We start from the raw sequence: 16,459 nt of genomic DNA on the forward strand, positions 1-16,459 counted from the left end.
TTTTCTGCAGGGATTCCTAAAGACTCTGCCCTTCGCAATTTATTTGATACATATTTTTTTTTTTCAAAAATTCTCGCATGGGTTTTATTATAAATTGGACTAATAATTTCTTCAGAAATTTCTACAGATTTTTCTCTAGAGATTTCTTTACTATTTTCTACAAGGTGTACTTTTAGAAAAGTCAACAGATTGATCGATAATTATTTCATGAACCCTTGCTGAAATGCATCCTTTCAAGTCATCTTTCCTAAGTTCCTGAAAAATCTCCCAGGGATTCTTGAAAAAATCTTTCAGGAACTCTTTGGAAACTCTTTCTAGACTCGTAGATTTAATTTAAAGAATCAGCCAGGGAATCCTAAAGAAATACAGTCAGGATTTCTTTCACAAAATCTTCTACAGGGTGGCAACTTAGAAATGATACACTCGAAAACTGATGCAAAATTTCAACAGGATTTAATGTTTCTGCAAATTCACTTTTAATAACACAACAAAGTATTAAACTTACAAAGTATTAACTTCAATTAAAATCATTCCCTTTTCTTTTGAATCACGGCCCGCCGACGCTTCTCGAAGTTATTACAAGTCGCACGCACCTCTTCGTGCGGCATTTTATCACCGACGAACTGACGTGACAGCTAGAACAAATAAATTCAAATTTGTTGTCCCCGACGCCATGATGAAAAATAGCCGAACACTACCGCCTCCTCTATAGAGATAAGTGACATTTCAACACACGTACACTAGCTTGAATTTTTCCATACACAAAAATGCACGCCAATTCAAAGGCTATTCAGATTGCATATGAAAATATTACCCAATTGATTTGGGTAAAACGGCTAAATTATGATAAAACTAACAACCGGGGTAAGAGTGCATATATTTTCCCTCAAGTTTCACAACTACACCTACAAAAGAGACACGCATACATTTGAACGTGATTACCACTATAACGGTTCGCGTTGTTTTGATAGCTTGACTCCAAACCCCAGTGTATTCATATAGGAAAAGGTTCGCGCCTGAGCTGATTTGACAGAAGCGTTCGCTCGCTTTGCTGGTCGACCGTTAAATTTAGGGGGGACACTTTTGAAACACCACTGCACAGTGTTTTATTTTGCCGATTTCGTGCGCTTTTTTAATAACGTTTCAACCGATGATTTTAGCGATATAGTTTCTTCGGAGAAGTTTCTACATAAGACTAGGCGCTTCTTTTGACATAAAGAGTTGAATGATCAATCCATCTATAAGTGAGATGAAAAAAATATTTTTTCGAAAAATGCAGATAGACGTTTGATGTTTTCGGCAAAGTTGTGCAAAATGCAATTTTGAACAACTTTGTCAAGAACGTCATAATGCTGAATCTCATACTTTACGAGATATATTGCGTTGTATGTGCATGACCCCTAGAAATCATATATTTCATCATAACTTTTTAACGGGATTTTTTAGATTTTTTGCGTCTTCTACAAAGTTGTTTGGAATATAAAAATACATGTTTTTGCTGAACATCAAAAAACGCTAGCTTTTAACATTACAAAGTTTTTTACAAATTACTGATTTTTATATGGTAACTTTGAGCTCATGTTACTTTTTTCGGCGCAAAATGGCGCAGAGAACCGTTTCGAATAATGAAACAACTATATTTCTACTATATCAAAATAGCTTAAACTTTTGTATACAAGTGTATTCTTTATGTGTTATGGTAAATAAACAAACAATTATCAAATATTGAATTTATTTAATAACTTCTTAATTTAAAGAGATAGAATGTCGCAATGTTCAGCAAAATTGTGTATTCTTGTATGCTCAACAACTTTCTAGAACATAAAAAAATTGTAGAAAATCTTGGTAAAAAGCTATGATTATTTTAACGAATTATAAAAAAAACATATTTAAAAATCACTCAGAAATTGTATTTTATTATAACTTTTATTCCATAATTTTTACATTATTTGCATGTTCTGCAAAGTTGTTGAGCATATAAAAATACACAATTTTGCTGAACATTGCGACATTCTATCTCGTTAAATGAAAAAGTTTTTATATAATTTCAATATTTGATAATTGTTTGTTTATTTACCATAACACATAAAGAATACACTTGTATACAAAAGTTTAAGCCATTTTGATATAGTAGAAATATAGTTGTTTCATTATTCGAAACGGTTCTCTGCGCCATTTTGCGCCGAAAGCAGTTTGACGAGTTCAAAGTAACTCTATAAAAATCGGTTATTTGTAAATAACTTTGTAATTTTAAAAGCTAGCGTTTTTCAATGTTCAGCAAAAACATGTATTTTTACATTCCAAACAACTTTGTAGAAGACGCAAAAAATCTAAAAAATCCCGTTAAAAAGTTATGATGAAATATATGATTTCTAGGGGTGATGCACATACAACGCAATATATCTCGTAAAGTATGAGATTCAGCATTATGGCGTCTTTCACAAAGTTGTTCAAAATTGCATTTTGCACAACTTTGCCGAAGACATCAAACGTCTATCTGCATTTTTCGAAAAAATATTTTTTTCATCTCACTTATAGGTGGATTGATCATTCAACTCTTCATGTCAAAAGAAGCGCCTTGTCTAATGTAGAAACTTCTCCGAAGAAACTATATCGCTAAAATCATCGGTTGAAACGTTATTAAAAAAGCGCACGAAATCGGCAAAATAAAACACTGTGCACTGTCACGTCGGTTCGTCGGTGATTTTATCCCAAATTTTTACCAAACGGTTTTTGAAGGTATCCAAAACCAAGTTCTTCGCGTCGCCCAGGTTCCCTAGCATGTATTCCCATGTACAAAAGTCCAGTTGGTTCAAATCGGGAGACGAAACCAGCTATTTCGATGAGCTGATGAAGCACGGTAAATTTTGCTTGCATCACTGCTCAACAACCACTGCCTTATGCGTCGGTACTGAGTCCTACTGGAAACAAAAACATTCTTTTCCAAACAGTTTCTTGGCACTGGGGAATAGGTGATCTTTGATGACGTGTTGTAAAAAGTACTCTTTGTTGAATTTTATGCCCCTGTCGATGAACAACAATGGTAATTGGCCTTTTGTTGATATGGTGCCCCAAACCATCACCGCTGCAGCACTTCGATATCGTTGAACCTCCCGTTTGTCGGCAGGAATTTCACGAAGACTTGCTTTATACACACGATCAATTTGTTTATTTAGAGACGCTTCCAAAGAAAAAAAAATTCGCAAAAAAAAAAATGTTGAGCAGCGTGCGTCTTGAGCGGAACGCGAGATCTGGCAACCCTGTCGGATTTATTCATAAGAGTCAATCCGTGAATCCTTTGTTTCTTAAAAGCCCCATATCTAAGATCTCGTTTCCCCAAGCACACTTGTTTTCAATGCAGTAGCATGAATGCCAACGTATGGCACCCAAACTAGTGTATCACTTTCACGTTGCCTGTAGGTATTCTTTAAACTTTAGAATGTCCTCGACAAATTTCTCCAAGAACTCTTTAAGATAGTGTTGCACGGATAGCTTCCAAAAATGTTGCATGGATTCTTTTTGAAAATCTTGCATGGATTGCTCCAGAAATTCATCTACCAATTTCTCAGATTTTTTTTTCATAGAGATATCTTCAAAAAAATTTCTAAGCATTCATCTAGAAAGACAAGATTTTTTTTAGAAACGATTCACGGCCACATTGAGAATCAGAAATTCAGAACTCCCTCAAAAGTTTCTCAGAAGTTTTCTAAAAAATTTTCTCCAAGGATTGCTTTAGAAATTGTAAAAGAGATTATCAAGGAAATTCCCTAGATATCTTTATATTGCTTTAGATATTCCTTCAAGACATTTCTCTTCCAGAAATTACTCCAACGGTTTCTAAAGAAAGTCTTAGAAAATCCTCCAAGTATACCTTCAGAAGTTTTTCTACAGATTCTTTAAGAGATTCTTATGGGAAGGCTGGAAGACATTCTTGCAGAGATTTCAGCAGATATTAAAGGGTGATACGGTCAAAATTTGGTCACACAATTTTTTTCATAACTTTAGACTGCGTACACCAAAACAGCTGATTTTTGGACCAGTAATGCTACATTGTATGTAGCTTATACCATAAAATTTTCATCAAAATCGATTGAGTATTGGTTGATATACAGGGTGTTGGGTTCCTTACCCAGAATATTTTAGGGGGTGATTAAGGATGATATTTGATGAAAAAAATTGTTCTACGCATATGGTCAAATCTCAACCATTACGGAGTTATTGAACTTTTCATGATTTTGACAATGCTTTCAATAAAATGGCTATAACATAAAAACGGTCAAACTTATTTAAGATCTCTCAGCACCATTCGAAAGATTATGAAATTTGCTATTGAACGTCATCTTCGAACATGCAAATTTTTGTTACTTACTAACTTTTTAAGAGAAAATAAGTGAAAAGTAAGTGGTTTTTTATCAGTTTTTGTCGATTTACTCGAAAAAATGCGTAATTAACTTATTTTTTCCCTTAGACAAAGTTAAGCGCCTTAAAATGCTCTACAATTCGTTCTTTGGCACCAAACTCCTAACTCTTGTCATTTTCTCGCAATTTTGATTTGAATGCACTGTTTTGCATCATAAATTTGCTTCAGTAAGTGCATCAGACATTAGCTCTCTTGACCCCACTGTGACTGCGAAACTAGCGTCATGTTTATTTCGCGCACATGGCTACTTGATTCCCCGCGCCGAACAACAACAGAATGGCGCGCTGGCGCATGAGTGAAAAGAACGACGCCGCTGCGTGTTCGGAAAAGTGTTCAGTTGAATGCTTTTTGTAGTCTCAATGATTCTGGGAAGCTCATGGTAATCCCGGGAAGATGGTTGGATTTTGGTAGACCGTAACTGAGGCTATCAGCCTGAAAGGCTTGGTTAGGGTGTTTTATTATTCCGGCATCGTCTTGGGGGATGGGAAACACCGGAATAAAACTGTTGTTGTCGATATCTGGAAGTTCGCGATGATTTTAATAGTGAGCTGGTGATCCCGGAAGTAACTTTGTTGGCTATAAAGTAACTAATAAAGCTTTGAGCATACAGCACAATCTTCGTCGGGTTTGGACGCTGTTCCTCCTGGTTCTCCAAACATGTCTTTTTCAACCACGTGTAGCCAGCGCGTTCGCAGACGTCCATGAAATCACCGACCATTAAACCTGGTTCCATGCTGAATGTTGTTTTCGTTATTATTCTTTCTTTGATAATCGCACTACGTGCCCTGCCCACTGAAGGCTGCCGTAATTTATTCGTTTCAAAATAGTGCTTTTTGACGAAGTAGGTTGATCCTGATCGAAGTTTGCAGCTTCCTGCTCTTACTCATTCGCCAACAAATAGGTAAGAGCAGGATTTAGCAACTTCGATTATGTTAAATCTATCTCATTGAACATAAATAATATTCGCAGCACTTTGTGCTCTGTCTCTGTCTCCACTCGGGAGCTTGTAGTTTTGTAAAGTTTCGAAAGCAACAACGCCATACTCAATTAGGATTTCTGAATGAAATTAAGATTTTGGGAGTAATTCCTCCAGAGATTTCCATAAGATTTTTTCCATCGATTCCTCCAAAATTACTTCGGAGATTCTTCTAGACTTCTTCCAGAGATTCCTCTAGGAATTCCTCTAAGAATTTCTCAAAGGACTCCAAAGGACCAGCCATTTGTCCAGGGAATATTACAGGAATTATTGCAGAATTTCCTCCAGGAATACGTCTAAGGATTGCTCCACAATTCCTCTAAAAGCTCCTCCAGGAATACCTCTAGGAATTCCTCCAAGGATTCCTCCAGTAAATTCTTTAGGGATTTCAACATGAGTTCCGGTAGTATTTCCTGCAGGAATTCCTCTAGAATTCACCTTACAGTTCCTCCAGGAATGCCTTTAGAGAATCCTCCAGAAATTCATCCAGGGACTTTTCCAGGAATACCTTCAAAAATTTCGTAAGAGATTCCTCCAGGAATACCTGCATGAATTCTTCAAGAAATTCTCTTTCCAGGAATTCTTCAGAAATTTCTCTAAGGGCTCCCGCAAGGATTGCTCCAGAAATTCTTCAGTGATTTTTCAGCAATTCCTACATTAATTTCTCCAGTGATGCCTCCAGAGATTTTGTTAGTAATTCCTGCAGGCATTTTTCAAGAAATTCCTTTAAAGATTTCTCCAGGAACTCTTCCAGGGATTACTTGAGGAGTTCCCTCAGGAACTCCTCTGGCGATTTCTATTGGAATTTCTCTAAGAATTCCTTCAGGATTTCTACCAAGAATTGCTCCAAGAATTCCTTCAGAGTTTCCTCCAGAAATTTCTCCAGAGATTTCAACTAAAAATCGTCCTACAGGGATTCTATCAGGAATTTCTTCACGGATTCCTTCAGAGATTCTTTTACTAGTTTTTCCATGCATCCCCCAAAGAAATCCTCCGGGAATTCCTCCAGGGATTCACTGAAGAATTTCTCCAGTTTCTTTTTGCTCTTAAGGAATTCTTGGAGAAATCTCAAGAGAAGTTCTTCGAGGTATCCCTGGAGGAAACTCTGGAGGAATTCCTTGAAGAATCTCTGAAGGAATTTCTGGAAGAATTTCTTCTGGAGGAATAACTTCTAGTAATCTCTGGAGCATTTCCTATAAGAACCCCAGAAAAAATTCCTGAAGATTTCCTTGAAGAAATGTTAGAAGTAATCCCTGGATGAAACTCTGGAGAAATCATTGGAGGAATCCCTGAAGGAATTTTTGGTGGAATTCCTGGAAGAGCCTCTGGAGAAATTTATAGCACAATTGCTTGAGGATTTTCTTTAAGAATTCTTGGAAGAATGCGTCGAAGAACGTTTGGAACGAACGTTTCCTAGAGCAATTCTTGGACACAACTATGGAGGAGTCTCTGGAGGAGTCTCTGGAAGAATTCCTGGAATAATCCCTGACAGAATCCTTGAAGGAATTCTGGAAAAATCCCTGGATGAATCCTAGAAGAAATCCATGCAAGTATTCTTGGAGGAATCCCTGGAGGGATTTCTGAAGGATTTTTTGTTTAAATTTCTGAAGGAATTTGTGAGGACAACTTTGGAGGAAACCTTGGAAAAATCCCTAGAGGAATCCACGGAGAAATTTCTAGTGTAATCACTGGAGGAATGCCTGAAGAAATCTCTAAAGAAATTTCTAGACGAATCCTTGAAAGAATTTCTAGAGGAATCCTGAAGTAATACTGTGAGCATTCTCTAAAAGAAAACTTGGAGGAGTTCCTAAAGGAGTCCCTGGAGGAATCTCTGCGGGATTCCCTGAATTAATTCATGAAGGAATTCGTAGAAGAAATCTTGGAGGAATCCCTGAAGGAATCTCTGGAGGAATCTCAGGAGGAGTTCTGGAAGTATACCTGGAGAAATTAATCGAAGAATTCGTGGAGGAATCTCTTGAGAAATTACTGGAGGAAACCCTGAAGGTATTAACCAAGGAATCCTGGAAGAATCCCTGGATAACCTTCTGGAGGTATCCCTGAAAAAATCCTTGGAGGAATTTTGGAGAAATCCCTGGAATCCTAAAAGCAATCTCTGGAGCAATTTTTGGAGGAATTCCTGGGGGATTCCTGAAGGATTTCTTGGAGATATTCCTGAAGGAATTTGTGAACCCATCTTTGAAGGAAACCTTGAAAGAATTCCTGGAGGAATCCTTGGAGGAATTTCTGGTGTAATCACCTGGAACATCCTCCTGAAGTAAATAGTATCTGGAGCATTCTCTGAAAGAATACTTGGAGGATTCCCTGAAGGAATTCCTAGAGCAATCCCTGGAGGAATATCTGATGCAATCTCTGGAGGTATACCTGGAGGCAATTTCTGGAGGTATACCTGGAGGAGTTCCTGGAGGAATTCGTGGAGGAAATTACTGGAGGATCCCCTGAAGGTATTAACAAAGAAATCTAAAGAGGAAACCTGTAAGAATCCCGGGAGAACCCTCTGGAGGAATCCCTGAAGGAATTCTTAGAGAAATTCCTGGAGGAATTTGTGAACCAAATTTTGAAGGAAACCTTGAAAAAAATCCCTGAAGGAATTTCAGGTGTAATCACTAAAGAAATGCCTGGAGAAAACCCTGAAGGAATATTTGGAGAATTCCCTGACGGAATTCCTAGAAAATTCCATGGTGGAATATGTGGACGAATCCCTGGTGGTATTCTTGGAGGAATACGTGGAAGAAAATTTGGGAGAATTCGTGGAGGAATTCCTGAAGGAATCCCAAAAGAAATCTCAGGACACATCACTGGAGGATTTCCTGGAGGAATTAATCGAAAAATTCGTGGGGGAATATCTGGACGAATTACTGGAGAAACCCTTGTAGGAGTGATTTATGGAATCCAGGGAGGAAACCTGGAGGAATCTCTGGAGGACTTTCTGGAGGAATCCCTGAAGAAATTCTTGGAGAAATCATTGGATTAATTTGTGAAGGAAATGTTGGAGGAAACCTTGGAAGAATCCCTGGAGGAATCTTTGGGGGAGTTTCTGGTGTAATCACTTGAGGAATGTCTGAAGAAATCCCAGGAGGAAACCAGGAATACTTTCTAGGGGAATCCCTGAAGGAAATCTTGAATGAATCGCAGGAGAAATTTCTGGATAAATTCCTGAAGGTATCCCAGCAGCATGCCCTGAAGGAATTCTTGGAGGAATCCCTGGAAAAATTGAAAGTGGAATTTTTATGGAAATTCTTGGAGTAGTAGCTAGAGGAATCTCTGGAGTAGCTCTAGGAAGAATCTCTAGAAAAATCCTGGTAAGAATTTTCGGAGCAAGTTTTATTTTTGGTGATTCTTTTAGGAAATCCTCCAGCGAAACATCCAAGAAATCCTGCCGATTTTCCTACATAAAGTGACTTTTTCGAGATTTTGCCAAATAATTCTCCAGCAAATGATCCAAGCATACCTCCAGGGAATCCTCCAGATTGCCTCCAAGGTTTCCTGCAAGAATTGAACAAGAAATGCCACCTGTGATTCTCTCGGAAATTTTCGCCAGGAATTTCTTCATCAGTTCCTCCAGGGATTTCTCGAGAAAATCCTCCAGGAGTTTCTACAGGGGTCCTCAAAGGAATTGCTGGAGGAATCCCAGGAGAAGTTCATTGAGGTGTTCCTGTAGGACACTCCGGAGAAGTTCCTAGAGGAATCTCTGAAAGAATTCGCAGAATAATCTCAGTAAAAACTAAAGTATTCTCTGCAGCTGCTCCGGGAAGAATCCCTACAGGAGTAAATTCTGGAGGAAATTGCTCACGATTAATGGAAATCGATTAAATTATGCAGATAAAGCAACTAGTCTCGGATTCACTATCAGAAGCAATTTTGAATGGGATGGTTACATCTTGCAACAATGTGGTAAAATATACTCTAAATTGAGAACTCTACGGCTAACAGGACATTTTCTCTCATCAGATATAAAACTAAAATTATTCAAAAGCTTAATTTTACCTTTCTTCATTAATTGTGATTTCTTGTTGATGCAAGCTTCTTCGAGTACAATTAATAAACTAAAAGTCGCTCTCAATTCTTGCGTGAGATATGTCTTTAATTTGGGTAGATTTGATCATGTTTCACATTTGCAATCAGTACTAATCGGGTGTTCATTGGAAAACTTTGTTAAACTGAGATGTTGTATTCTGATTAAAAACATTGTAACAACTGAGCAGCCCGGCTATTTATTCACTAAACTGACACCATGTAGAAATTTCCGTTCTCAAAAATTCATACTTCCTAGACATCATTCTACTAAATACGGAAATTCCTTTTTTGTCAGAGGTGTTACCATTTGGAATTCCCTTCCCAATGATCTAACGAATGAGCCATCAAGAATGAGATTCAGAAGAAAATGTTTTGAGCACTTTAGTTAAGTTTGTTGAATTATTGAGTATGTTTATTTTTTTTTTTTGACGATTGTGTAGTAGAAAGCAAATGTATGGAATTAAATATTTAGAATGTGGCACTGCTTCTACGTTATAAACATTTTAGCATAGATAAGACAGATAGTCTTAAGTTACTGATTCTAATAAAGAAATGAAATGAAATGAAATGAAATGAAGGAATTCCTGGAAAAATCCCTGAAGAAATTCTTGGAAAAAATACTGAAGGAATTAAAAAAAAAAAGAATTATTTCGTGAGTTTATTCGAAGTTTCTTCAGGATTTCTTTTCTAAGAACAATTTCTTGCAGAACATCCTCCGGGATTTTTTAAGAGTTTTTTTAAACAACTTATCCAGAAACCATTTGAAACATTCTGCAGAAGTTTCTCCGAAAGTATCTGCATAAATCCAATTAGGGATAATTTTATGAGCTTCTTTCAGGAGTTTCTCCGGAAATTCTTCCTGGGATTCCTCCAAAATTGCTCCAGGAATTCCTTCAGAGATTTCCATAAGATTTTTTCCAGCGATTCCTCCAAAATTACTTCGGAGATTCTCCTAGCTTTCCTTCAGAGATTTCTCCAGAAACTCCTCCAGAGATTCCTCTAGGGATACTTCCGAAACTTTCTCAAAGAGCTGCAAAGGACCAGAAATTTCTATAGGAATTACTACAGGAATTCCTTTAAAATATCCTGAAGGAACACCAGAAGGAATTACCAAAGATTTCCCTGGAGTAATCTTAGAAAGAATCCCTGGATGAATCTCTGGAGAAATCCTTGGAGGAATCCCTGAAGGAATTTCTGGTGAAATTCCTAGAAGATACTCTGCCGAAATTGATAACAGAATTTTTAGAGGATTTTTTAGGAATCCTTGGAAGAATGCGTAGAAAAACATCTGGAAGAATGCCAGGAGCAATTCCAGGAAAAAACCCTGAAGCAAAGTATGAAGTAAGTTAACGAAAAGTCAACCCTGGAGTTAACTCTGCAGTAGTCTCTGGAGGAATTCATGAAATAATCCCTGATAGAAATCTTGGAGGAATCCTAGAAGTTATCCCTGGAGGAATTCTTGGAGGAATTCCTGGTGGGATTCCTGAAGGATTTCTTGGAGAAATCCACGAAGGAACTTGTCAGGACAACTTTACAGGAAACCTTGGAAGAATCCCTGGAGTAAAAACAGGAGGAATGTCTGAAAAAATCTCCGAAGGAATTCCTAGAGGAATCCCTGAAGGAACGCCTAGAGCGATCCTGAAGTAATACATGGAGCATTCTCTGAAAGAATACTTGAAGGATTCCCTGAAGGAATTCCTAAAGAAATCCCTGGAAGAATCTCTGCAGGAATCTGTGGAGGAACTCATGCAGAAATTCGTGGAGGAATTCTTGGAGGAATCCCAGATGTAATTTCTAAGGGCATCCAAGATAATCTCTGGAGAAATTACTGAAGGATCCCCTGAAGGTAATAACCAAGGAATCCAGGGAAAAAACCTGGAAGAATCCCTGGAGAACCTCCTAATGGATACCCTGAAGGAATTCTTGGAGAAATTGCTGGAGGAATTTGTGAAGAAAATTTTGGAGGAAAACTGTAAAGAATCCCTGAAGGAATTTCTGTTGTAATCACTGAAGAATTCGTGGAGGAAAAAACTTTGCTCCAGAAATTCCTCCAGAGATTTCCATAAGAATTTTTCCAGTGATTCCTAAAAAAATACTTCAGAGATTCTTCTAAATTTCCTCCAGAGACTCCTCCAAGGATTCTTCCAAGAATTTCTGAAAGGACTCCAAAGGACCAGCAATTTCTCTAGGGATTACTACAGCAATTCCTACAGATTTCCTCCAAGAGTTCCTGCAAAATTTTCTCCAGGAATACGTCTAGGGATTCCTATAGAATTCCTCTGAAAGCTTCTCCCGGAATGCCTCTAGAGATTCCTGCAAGAATTTCCCCAGGGATTCTATAAGTTTTTTTTCTCCATGGATTAGTCCTGGAATTCCTTCAGAATAACCTTCACGAATTCCTGCAAAACTTCCTCCATGAATTTCCCTAAAAATTCCTTCAAGAAACTCTCTAGGAATTCTTCAAAGGATTTCTCCAGCAATTTCTTTAGGGATTACTACATGAAATCTTTCACGGATTCCTCCAGGAGTTCCGGAAAAATTTCCTGCGGGAATTCTTCTAGGGAATTCTCCAGAATTCCCCTTAAAGTTCTTCCAGGAATGCCTCTACGAATCCGCCAGAAATTCATCCAGCGACTCCTCCACAAATTCCTTCAAGAATTCCTCCAGAAATTTAATAAAGATTAACTCAGGAATACCTGTACGAATTCTTCAAGGAATTCTCTTCGAGAAATTCTTCAGAAATTTCTCTACGGACTTCTGCAAGGATTGCCCCAGAAATTCAACAGTGATTTTTCAGCAATTCCTACATCAATTTCTTCAGTGATGCCTCGAGTTATTCCTCCTGGGATTGCTCTAGATATTTTATCCGTAATTCCTGTAGGCATTTTTTAAAGAAATTCATTTTAAGATTTCTCCGGGAACGCTTCCAGAGATAAATAATAATGCGTTTGATTTGATATTCCATGTGCTTGCAGAACATTTTTCCAGAATCATTGAAAAACAGATGGTCCGGTCTGACTTAACGCCGACCACTTCAGCAGTTCGATCAGAAATTCCTCTGATGATTTCTATAGGAATTTCTCTAAGAATTTCTTCAGGAATTCCTCCAAGATTTGCTTCAGGAAGTTCATCAGAATTTCCTCCAGGAATTTCTCCAGGGATTCCTCCCAGAATTCCCCCAGGAATTCCTACGAAAATTCGTCCTCCAGGGATTCTATCAGGAATTCCTTCAAGAAATTCCTTCACTAGTTTTCCATGGATCCCTCAAGGAAATCCTCCAGGAATTCATTCAGGGATTTCTTGAGGAATTCCTCCATTCCCTTTTCCCATAGTTATCCCTGAAGGAGTTCTTGGAGATAGCCCTGGAAAAACTCCTCAAGTAATCCTCGGAGCAAACCTGGAGAATTCCCTGGAGGAATCCCAAGAGTAATTCCTGGAAGAATTTGTCAACCTTCCTAATGAACGTTGGAAATAGCTCGCTGACGTAGTTTGGGGTCAAACATGATCCTAATGCACAAGGTGGGTAAAAGAAACCTTATAAGAATCTCTTGAGGAATCCCTGGAGGGATCTCTGAGAGGATTTTTGGAGAGATTCCTGGAGAACTTTGTGCAATAAACCTTGGAGTAACCATTGAAGAATTCCTGGAGGAATCGCTGAGGGAATTTTTGGTGAAATCAATGGATGAATTTTTGGAGGATTCTCTAAAGGAAATCCTTGGAGGAATCCCTGGAAGAATTCCTGGAGGAATCCCTGGAGAAGTTCCTGAAGCAGTTAATTGAGAAATTCGTGGATGAATCACTGGATGATTTGAGGAGAAATTTCTCGATGAATAACTGAAGGAACTCCTGAAAGAATTAATCGAAGAATCCCTAGAGGGCACCTAGAGGAAACCCTGGAGGAAACCCTGGAAGAATCCCTGAAGGAATTCACGGAGGTATCCCTTGAATAATTGCTGGAAGAATCCCTGGAGGAATCCTATAGAAAATTCCAGGAGGAGTTCATGAAGGAATCCTCGGTGGAATCTCTGGAGGAATCTCCCTGGAAGCAGCTTAAATGGAATTTAAGGGGAGATTCCTGGAAGAATCCTTTGGAAAATTTCGCGAAGAATTCCAGGAATAACCCATAGAAAAATCCATGGAAGAATCCATGGAAGAACCCCTGGAGGAATCCTTAATAAAAAAAATCCTGGAGGAATCCATGCAGAAATTTATAGCGAAACAACTTTTCTGGAGGAATCCTCGGAGAAATCCTTGGAGAGATTCCTGGACGATTCCTTGGAGGAATTTCAGGAGGAATTAAATTCAGGAACATAAATTTCTGGCAGATTTCCTAGAGGCATTCTGGAAGATACCCTTGAAGAATTTCTGTTGAAGTTTCTGGAGGAATGTTATGGGAATTAAGTAGAAGAGTAGTATGAGGAATTTCTGGAGGAATGTTTAAAGCAATCCCTAGATAAAATCCTGTAGTTATCCTTTGAGGAAATCATGGAGGAATCCTTAGAGAAATTCTTTCAGGAATTTGTAGCGGAATCCCTGAAGCAATTCCTGGAAGAACCCCTTAAGGCATCACTGGAGAAATTGATATAGGAATTCCTGAAGTCTTTGTGTGATTTTCGGAGCATTTCCCCATGGATTCCTCCAAGGATTGTTCCAGGAATTCCTCCAGAACTTTCACTAAGGATTGCTCCAGGAACTACCCCAGACATTCCACTTAAAATTCTTCCAGGGATAATTCCAAGGTTTCCTCCAATTATTCCTACAGAAAATCCTCTAGTGATTCCTCCACAAATTCTTCGAATCCTCTAGGAATATTCCAACCTGGGATTATTTCAGCAATTCCTTCAGGGATTCTATCAGAAACCAGGGATTTTACCAAGGTTTCCTCCACAAATTCCTTCAGTATTTTTTCCAAGACTTTATTCAGGGATTTTCCAGGAATTCCTTCTCAATTTCCTCCAGAATTTCCTCCTGTAGGGATTCTTCCCGGAGCAGCTCCAGAGAATACTTTAGTTTCTACTGAGATTATTCTACGAATTCTTTCAGAGATTCCTCTAGGAACTTCTCCGGAGTTTCCTACACCCAAGTAACAATTCCATTGCTAATTGGTTTTGTTTCATTTTCATTAAAAACACTAGAAATTTCTTCAGGGATTCTTTCAAGGTTTCCTCAAAAATTTGGTTCACAAATTCTTCCAGGAATTTCTCCAAGAATTCCTTCAGGGATTCCTCCAGAAGGTTCTCCCGGGATTCTTTCAGATTTCCTCCTTGGATTTCTTTGTTAATTCCTTCAGGGAATCCTCCAAGTATTCTTTCAGAGAATGCTCCAGATATTAATTACTTCAGGAGGATGTTCCAGGTGATTACACCAGAAATTCCTCCAAGGATTCCTCCAGGGATTCTTTCAAGGTTTCCTTCAAAGATGGGTTCACAAATTCCTTCAGGAATATCTCCAAGAAATCCTTCAGGAATCCCCCCAGGAATTCCTCCAAAAATTGCTCCAGAGATTGCTTTTAGGATTCCAGGGATTTCTCCAGAATTCCTCCAAGGATTTTTTCAGGGATACCTACAGAAGGTTTTCCAGGGATTCTTCCTGGTTTCCTTCCAGGATTCTTTGGTTAATACCTTCAGGGATTCCTCCAGAATTCCTTCAAGGATTCTGTCAGGGATTATTCCAGGAATTCTTCCAGAGACTCCTCCAGAGACTCCTCCATAGTTGTGTCCAAGAATTGCTCTAGGAAACGTTCGTTCCAAACGTTCTTCGACGCATTCTTCCAAGAATTCTTAAAGAAAATCCTCAAGCAATTGTGCTATAAATTTCTCCAGAGGCTCTTCCAGGAATTCCACCAAAAATTCCTTCAGGGATTCCTCCAATGATTTCTCCAGAGATTCATCCAGGGATTACTTCTAACATTTCTTCAAGGAAATCTTCAGGAATTTTTTCTGGGGTTTCTTCAGAAGTTTTTCCAGGGGTTCTTCTAGGAAATGCTCCAGAGATTACTAGAAGTTATTCCTCCAGAAGAAATTCTTCCAGAAATTCCTTCAGAGATTCTTCAAGGAATTCCTCCAGAGTTTCCTCCAGGGATACCTCGAAGAACTTCTCTTGAGATTTCTCCAAGAATTCCTTAAGAGCAAAAAGAAACTGGAGAAATTCTTCAGTGAATCCCTGGAGGAATTCCCGGAGGATTTCTTTGGGGGATGCATGGAAAAACTAGTAAAAGAATCTCTGAAGGAATCCGTGAAGAAATTCCTGATAGAATCCCTGTAGGACGATTTTTAGTTGAAATCTCTGGAGAAATTTCTGGAGGAAACTCTGAATGAATTCTTGGAGCAATTCTTGGTAGAAATCCTGAAGGAATTCTTAGAGAAATTCCAATAGAAATCGCCAGAGGAGTTCCTGAGGGAACTCCTCAAGTAATCCCTGGAAGAGTTCCTGGAGAAATCTTTAAAGGAATTTCTTGAAAAATGCCTGCAGGAATTACTAACAAAATCTCTGGAGGCATCACTGGAGAAATTAATGTAGGAATTGCTGAAAAATCACTGAAGAATTTCTGGAGCAATCCTTGCGGGAGCCCTTAGAGAAATTTCTGAAGAATTCCTGGAAAGAGAATTTCTTGAAGAATTCATGCAGGTATTCCTGGAGGAATCTCTTACGAAATTTTTGAAGGTATTCCTGGAAAAGTCCCTGGATGAATTTCTGGAGGATTCTCTAAAGGCATTCCTGGAGGAACTGTAAGGTGAATTCTAGAGGAATTCCTGCAGGAAATACTACCGGAACTCATGTTGAAATCCCTAAAGAATTTACTGGAGGAATCCTTGGAGGAATTCCTAGAGGTATTCCTGGAGGAGCTTTTAGAGGAATTGTGGAGCAATCCTTAGACGTATTCCTGGAGGAAATTCTGCAATAATTCCTGTAATATTCCCTGGACAAATGGCTGGTCCTTTGGAGTCCTTTGAGAAATTCTTAGAGGAATTCCTAGAGGAATCTCTGGAAGAAGTCTAGAAGAATCTCCGAAGTAATTTTGGAGGAAT

Source organism: Aedes albopictus, chromosome 2 (assembly GCF_035046485.1).
Source record: "Aedes albopictus strain Foshan chromosome 2, AalbF5, whole genome shotgun sequence".
Lineage (NCBI taxonomy): Eukaryota > Metazoa > Arthropoda > Insecta > Diptera > Culicidae > Aedes > Aedes albopictus.